Source organism: Oncorhynchus nerka, linkage group LG8 (assembly GCF_034236695.1).
Source record: "Oncorhynchus nerka isolate Pitt River linkage group LG8, Oner_Uvic_2.0, whole genome shotgun sequence".
Lineage (NCBI taxonomy): Eukaryota > Metazoa > Chordata > Actinopteri > Salmoniformes > Salmonidae > Oncorhynchus > Oncorhynchus nerka.
The window spans coordinates 34207698-34215907 of record NC_088403.1 but is presented as its reverse complement, the minus strand read 5'-3'; the positions used below and the strand labels follow the sequence as shown (position 1 = coordinate 34215907).

General features: G+C 43.9%; 1 pseudogene; it reads right to left on the bottom strand.

Annotated features, from left to right (window-relative positions):
* Positions 1-7016: 7016 nt before the first annotated feature.
* LOC115133736 (small ribosomal subunit protein eS1-like) lies at positions 7017-7785 on the bottom strand (annotated as a pseudogene).
* Between the last annotated feature and the right edge of the window lie 425 nt (positions 7786-8210).

Here is an 8210-nt window from a genome sequence, read left to right as displayed (position 1 = left end):
GCAATTTCAATTATGCATACACTTGTCTAGGCATTCCATCTATACAATCTGCGTGTCTTCTTATTCTCTGCCAAAGAGAGAGAGAGGGAGAGAGAGAGAGGGAGAGAGAGAGAGGGCGAGAGAGAGAATAATCAACAGCTTCACACACAGCCAGCTCATGTAGCTACAGTCCTTTGACAGTCCTTCAGCATTCACATACAATAGGTTTCATGTTGGAAAAAGTACCCAATTGTCATACTTGAAGATACCTTAATGGAAAATGTCAAGTAAGAGTGAAAGTCACCCAGTAAAATACTACTAGAGTAAAAATCTAAAAGTATTTGGTTTTAAATATACTTAAGTATGAAAGTAAGTATCAAAAGTAAGTAAAAGTAGGATTCATTTTGAATTACTTATAATAAACAAATCAGTAGACACAACTTTCTAGTTTTTTAAAAATGTACGGATAGCCAGGGGCACACTCCAGCACTCAGACATCATTTACAAACGAAGCATTTGTGTTTAATGAGTCCGCCAGATCAGAGGCAGTAGAGATGACCAGGGATGTCCTCTTGATAAATATGTGAATTGGACCATGTTCTATCCTGCTAAGCATTCAAAACGTAACAAGTACTTTCGGGTGTCAGGGAAAATGTACCGAGTAAAAAGTATAGAATTTTCTTTAGGAATGTAGTGAAGTAAAAGTAAAAGTAGTCAAATATTCATTGTAAAGTAAAGTACATATTCCCCCCAAAAATGACTTAAGTAGTACTTAAGGAGCGTTATTGTCACCTAAGCTCTTAAACGGAAGACATTGCACAACCATGTTGTGTATAGTACAGCAATGAGGTGTAGAATTGTCCAAAAGTTTTTTAACAATGCAGTTTGGAATATGACTTGTAGAGGGAGGACTCATTGACAGCCCAAACAGTGGAAGCACACACAAACGCTCACACACATACACACATTTTTCCATCTTGCCGAGAAGAACCGTCTCACCGACCTCCCCCTTCTCTCTCAGGGTGAGGAGGTGAGCAGGGGAGAGAAGATCGGCTCTCCTGAGCCTGTATAACACAGCTACATACCAGTCTCGGCTCCGCGTGCGGTGTCTCACGGGTCCTGTCTCTGGTTGTGTTCGAGCACATCCATTTTTTCTAATCGGTGATCATTGTTGGTCACCGCCTTTCAAAGATTGTTGCATTATGGGGATAAAGATTGTTTGACTTGGGCCTACATATGTACTTCATGAACTAAACAAATACCATGTGATCAAAAAGGTCATGCAGTTTGGTGAAGTCCCCTTCGAGTAGCTGCAGTTGCTTCTCACCAACTGCACCATGCAGCCATGGTCTGGCTAGTGGGAGGCACTATTTGTCCGCCAATCATTAAGGTGTTTTTGGTTGACCCACAAAAATCAACCATTGACATGACTGAAACCTGTACGGCTCAGTTGGTAGAGCATAGTGCTTGCAATGCCAGGATTGTGGGTTTGATTCCTGGAGCCACCCATATATACATGACTGTCAGTCACTTTGGACGAAAGTGTTAGTTAAATGGCACATAGTATAAGGGGAACGTAGAGGGTTTCAAACTGTGGCGAATGGCTTAATGAGGCGTGAAGAGAGGGCGGTCTCCTGCAGAGCAATTACCCATCCCCAGGTAACGCCGGGTATCTGTGGGCCTGGTCTGCTGCTCTAATGGAGGGGCTGGTGACAGGGAAGAGTACAGGCAACACCATGCCATTAGCCATCACCAGTCCTTTACGGACTCTCAGACATCCCTGGCCAAACAGCTAAATAACGATGAAGAGCCCACTATCAACCAACAAACATCCAACTGTTTGGTTGCCTCTTTGTGAGATCATGTGTGTGGGTTTGTTACCTTTGAAAAGAGGCAAACATAGCAGCATTCCCATCTCCCCTGACGATTCCCTGTCCTGCGGAAGCAGAAAGCGAACAAAACCAGAAGATTGGTTTTGTCACGCTGTGCAAGTAAAGGACAGTGAGAATAGAGAAGTAGTGTGTTCTACTGATTGTGGGAACTGGTGAGTAGGTCAATCTTCTGCACACGACCCATCTGCATGGGTTTCTGTACAACTCGTGCAACATTTCATCCTTCACTTGTCTACGACCTGACATGGCCTTCAGCTTCATCATAAATCACACGCAATGAATTGGACCTGCCAGAAACGTGTTGCTGCGAAGGATTAGGTAGTGGACCTACAAAAGAAGAAAAGGTTTGGCATGTATATATATACATTCCCAGATCTTCCAGAAAACCTGGCTGGATGAATTTCCTGTCTACTCCACCCTGCATCCCACTGCTGTCTTGCCTCTGAACCTAAGCAGGGTTGGTCCTGATTGGTCCCTGGATGGGAAACCAGATGCAGCTGGAAGTGGTGTTGGACGGCCAGTAGGAGGCACTCTTTTCTTTGGTCTGAAAAAAAGATATATTCAAATGCCCCAGGGCAGTGATTTGGGACATTGCCCTGTAAAGGGTGCCATCTTTTGGATGGAATGTTAAACGGGTGTCCTGACTCTCTGTGGTCACTAAAGATCCCATGGCACTTAACCCTGGTGTTCTGGCTAAACTTCCTATCTGGCCCTCATACCATCATGGCCACCTAATCATCCCCAGCTTCCAATTGGCCCATTCTACCCACTGTAACTATTCCCCTGGGTTGTTACTGTAAATGAGAATGTGTTCTCAGTCAATTGAACCTGTAGAATAAGGGTTTAAAAACTGCATATATACACATACAGTACCAGTCAAAAGTTTGTACACGCATACTCTTTCAAGGGTTTATCTTTATTTTTACTATTTTCAACATTGTAGAACTAGAGGGTAAAACTATGAAATAACACATATGGAATCATGTAGTAACCAAAAAAGTGTTAAACAATTCTAAATATATTTTAGATTTTTCAAAGTACCCACCGTTTGCCTTGATGACAGCTTTGCACACGCTTGGCATTCTCGCAATCAGCTACACCTGGAATGCTTTTCCAACAGACTTGAAGGACTGAGCACTTGTTGGCTGCTTTTCCTTCACTCTGTGGTCCAACTCATCCCAAACCATCTTTAATTGGGTTGGGGACAGGTGATTGTGGAGGCCAAGACATCTGATGCAGCACTCCATCACTCTCCTTCTTGGTGAAATAGCCCTTAACCAGCCTGGAGGTGTGTTGGGTCATTGTCCTGATGAAAAACAAATTATATTCCCACTAGGCGCAAAGCAGATGGGATGGCGTATCGCTGCAGAATGCTGTGGTAGCCATGCTGGTTAAGTGTGTCTTGAATTCACCAGCAAAGCACCCCCACATCATCACACCTCCTCCATGCTTCAGGGCCTGATTCACGCAGTCTCCTCTGAACAGTTGATGTTGAGATGTGTCTATTACTCTATGAAACATTTATTTGGGCTGTGATTTCTGAGGGTGGTAACTCTTATGAACTTATCCTCTGCAGCAGTTGTAACTCTGGGTCTTCCTTTCCTGTGGAGGTCCTTGTGAGAACCAGTTTCATGATAGCGCTTGATGGTTTTTGCGACTGCACTTGAAGAAACTTTCAAAGTTCTTGAAATTTTCCGTATTGATTGACTTTCATGTCTTAAAGTAATGATGGACTGTCGTTTCTCTTTGATTATTTGAGCTGTTCTTGCCATAGTACGGACTTGGTATTTTACCAAATAGGGCTATTTTCTGTATACCACCACTACCTTGTCACAACACAACTGATTGGCTCAAACGCATTAAGAAGGAAAGGAATTCCACAAATGAACTTTTAGCAAGGCAGACCTGTTATTTGAAATGCATTCCAGGTGACTACCTCATGAAGCTAGTTAAGAGAATGCAACGAGTGTGCAAAGCTGTCATCAAAGCAAAGTGTGGCAAGTTTGAAGAATCACAAATATAAAATATATTTTGATTTGTTTACTACATGACTCCATATGTGTTATTTCATAGTTTTGATCTCTTCACTATTATTCTACAATGTAGAAAATAGTAAAAATAAAGAAAACCCTTGAATGAGTAGGTGTGTCCAAACATTTGACTGGTTATCAAATTAATATTTGTGAGAAGACCCTCTACTCCTTGAGAGGGTCTCTTTCTCCACCATTCAAGTGGGAATAGGTATGTCTCACAAACTCAACAAGCAGAAATACACGGACAAATATCCTCACCCTGTTGTTTTTCATGGTTCACCCTAGATCTACATGATGCGGTATGTTGAACTTATTCCAAAAATCATTGACATTTCGCATGGCTGAGCTAGCAGGGAATAGGACAACATCTTCTTTAACCAAAATGCATGCAGTCAGTGTGTGGAGTACAAAAGTTGGCATTGCTGAATGACACATATCCCTCAGGCATCTGCTCTGCTGTGCTCTGTCCTCCACAGGGGAAAAGCCAGAAGCATCTTCAGATAGATATTCCACCACAAGTTATTCATAAAGGGATTAAACAAGCTGTCAGTCTTTACTCTCATCTCTCACACAAACACGTGGCGCACACGCATACACACACTCCCTCACTTATTCACTCTCCCTGCTCGGAGTGGGACAAGGCAGGGTACACGTCTGTCGTCCTTCCCCTTTAACTCGGGAGACCTTGGGGGGGGGGACCAGTGGGCCAGGCCGGCAGTGACTCGCTAATTACACAGTTAATATAGAGAACAGAGGCTCGCAGGCAGCCGGGATGGGGCTGTGATAACTTTGGCAGTAAAGCCATCACCAGGCAGTGTAAACGCTGACCAGCATGTCCTTGGAGGCTAAGGATGAGCAGGGAGTTGACAGAGGGGTTGGAGGCATCCCGAGGGAAAACGACAGGGTGTGTGAGAGAGAGAGAGAGAGAGAGAGAGAGAGAGAGAGAGAGAGAGAGAGACCAGATACATTTATGGATTAATTGCATCTGGCTTTATGTGTGTGTGCTCTCAATCATACATATATTGTAAACTAAGGGATATATGTCTGAGAGGCTGGTGCCCACAGACACTCATACACAGATACACACAGGCATACACCGTTACAGTTACTTGTTACCTGTCCAAAATGATTTTGGATTACTTTCCCCGAGAAGATGTGTCATTTTTATTAAATGTTTTATTTAACCTTTATAGAACTAGGCAAGTCAATTTAAGAACAAATTCTTATTTACAATGACAACCTACCAAAAGGCAAAAGGCCTCCTGCTGGGACGGGGGCTGGGATAAATAAAAATAAAAACAAAACACACATCACGACAAGTCAGGCAACACAACATCACATAAAGAGAGACCTAAGACAACAACATAGCATGGCAGCAACTTGGGCTGGGCGATGTATTGCATTTTTTCTTTCGATATATTCCAGTTTATGTTTTAGTGCGACATGGAAAATGCCTTTATCGCAAGAATTGAGGTTCTGTTATAATGTTGTAACGTTTTACAAAGCCAAATGCAGCATCTCACTGTCTCTTCTCTGTCAGACCAATGTCGAATCATGTCACAATTGCTTGACAACACGTGCACAGAGGTTATCCACCAATCCCAACCCTAGACAGCCTTTCCCAAATTGTAACCACGCAGAAGAAGTGTTTGCAGCGGTAAGAGTTCCAGCAAAATGGAAAGTGAGGAAGCCAGCTCAGCCTATCATGAGGATGAGATCATCCCCAAAAAGGGCAGCCATGTTTTTTTCAGTAATATGGAAGTGGTTCGGGTTTAAGAGGTCTGATGTTCAGAAAACGAATGTCCTGCCGCAAGACAATTGCTACGAAAAGCAGCAGCACAACCAACCCCTTCCATCACCTGCAACTGAAACACGCAGGTGGAATGGGAGGAACGCGTGAGACTACTCAATGCCGATTCCCAAAACATCTGCTAAAAGACAAACGATCATACCCCGCATCCTTTTCAAACGTTATCCCTTCTGACAAGAAAAGTTTGATGTGGAAGGAGATAACGGATGCAGTGACCTATTACATAGCGAAAGATATGGTCCCAATCTTTACGGTAGAAAGCCAGGCTTTAAATAGCTGTTAGGTACAGTTGACCACAAATATCAGATGCCAAGCCGCAAGTATTTCGCGGAAGAAGCCCTGCCGCGATTATCCACTGCCACCCACGAAAGAGTCGCAGAGAAGCTGGCTAGTGTTTCTTTTTCCCCCACCACAGCCCGATCTATGGTCGAGCAGAACGTCAGAGCCATACCTAAGTTTGACAGTCCACTACATAAATGAAGACTGAAAATTGCAAAATGTCTGCCTCCAGATGTCTTACTTCCCCGATGATCATACGGGTGAAGTAATATCCCAGGGTCTCAAAGACCCTCTGGCATCGCAGAAGATGAGCGAAGACCGACAGGTGTGCATGACAACTGACAGCGGGAGCAACATGATAAAAGCATTGAGCTTGAACAACTGGACCCGCCTGCAGTGCTTTAAGCACAGGCTTCACCTCGCCATCGGTAAGTGTGACATTGGATAATTAAAGTGATTAAAAAAAGTTGTTCAGGCAGCTGTAGGCTAATGTGTTAGAAGTTGTGCCATTCTGCCAATCCAATAGCAAATAACCACAGGCTGTTTGAATTATAACAAATGAACTAAATTAACGCATTTTTAATCATGATTATATAAATGACATATTCAAACAGCTAGTGGTCAAACATTCCTAAACAATAGAATAGACGTGTGGGTGTGTGTTGTTCATTTGTGTTGTTCATTTGTCTTGCACAAATAGGCCTTTATTTTAATAAAGAAAATTAAATTGAGAATTATGTCTTGGCCTTTTTTCATTTGTTGAGAGAAAAACAAGAAATCGAGATATATATCGTGAAGCGTCCAAACCTCTGGATATATTGCCCAGCCCTGGCAGCAACACATGACAACACAGCATGGTAGCAACACAACATGACAACAAAATGCTAGTAACACAACATAGCAGCAGCACAACATGATAGCAGCACAAAACATGTTACAAACATTTTTGGGCACAGAAAACAGCACAAAGGGCAAGTTTTTTTTCGTTTTTTTCTCATTTACATTTTTTAATCTGTCAGTTGTTTAGACTGTCTCCTGGATGGGGGGCTCGTAGCCATCGGCCCTATCCACCTTAGCTCCGATGTCCTCCCCTGAGGGCTGTACTTCTACCACCACCCTCACCGTGGAGCTCCATCAGTTGGCCTAACTCAAACTTGCACTTCTTCAGCATCTTAACCTTCCTGACGTAGATATCGTGGAGGGGGTAGATGGACTGGCAGGCCTTCACAATGTCCTTGCCAACGGAGTCAGGAATAAGCTTGTTGACGATTTCCTTCAGGTCGTCGGTCTGGACCTCAGGTCATGATCTCCATCGTCTTCTTCCTGATCTGACGGACCTGCTGGTGCTGGGCGTACGACGTCTTTCTGATCTGGTTGGTGGGCTTCTTGGTGAAGCCAAAGCAGAACAGACGCAGGAGGTAGCCGTCGGTGGTCTTCACGTCCAAATGGGCCTCAATCATGGTCTGGCACTTCTTGACCATGGAGCACATCTTGTCCCGGGTCAGGCAGTTCTTACCCTGCACGTCGTCTGATATCAGTTTGAACTTGCGGAAGGCCCCCTTATCGTTCTGCAGGTCAGCAAGGCTCACCTCAAACACACATCCCTTCAGACCATCAGAGGTGATTCTGGTTCCCTGAGTCCGGGAGACCAATGTCTGGCCAATGTTGCGGATGTTGAACCTAGCAGGTGCCTTGACAAAATACCAGCCCTTCTTGGAGAAAGGTCGACAATCTTCTTTGTTGCACCTTTTTTGACAACTTTGGTCAGCCTCTTATTCTTGCCGACTGCCATAAAGGCTACTGGGAGTGAAAGAAGAGTGGTCATTTTAGTGGTCTCTGACTTTTGGTCAGACTCACTCAGGTGGAACAAACTTAAGTTTCAATGTTCAAGGTTTTAGATGTAATCCAAGAAGTAGTCATCTAATATTTCAAAAGTATCTGTAATCTGGGGTGTTGCTTGCATGTGTTGCATGCACGCACAAACACATGCTGCAATTGGTGCATGCTCCGGGATGGAAACGCTAGCCAGGAGTGGTCACCTGGAATTGCGGTTAGCTAGTTGCAAAGATCCAGATGGAAATGTTCAGAGTTTGCGATAGGAATCCGGGGATATGGAGAGAAATAGGTCCGTTATGCTCTGGTTTGAGTCACGTTGTTCGAACTGGCGAAAGCTTTCCGAGCTAAAGGTTAGCTGATGACCGCTAGCAATGGTTTGCT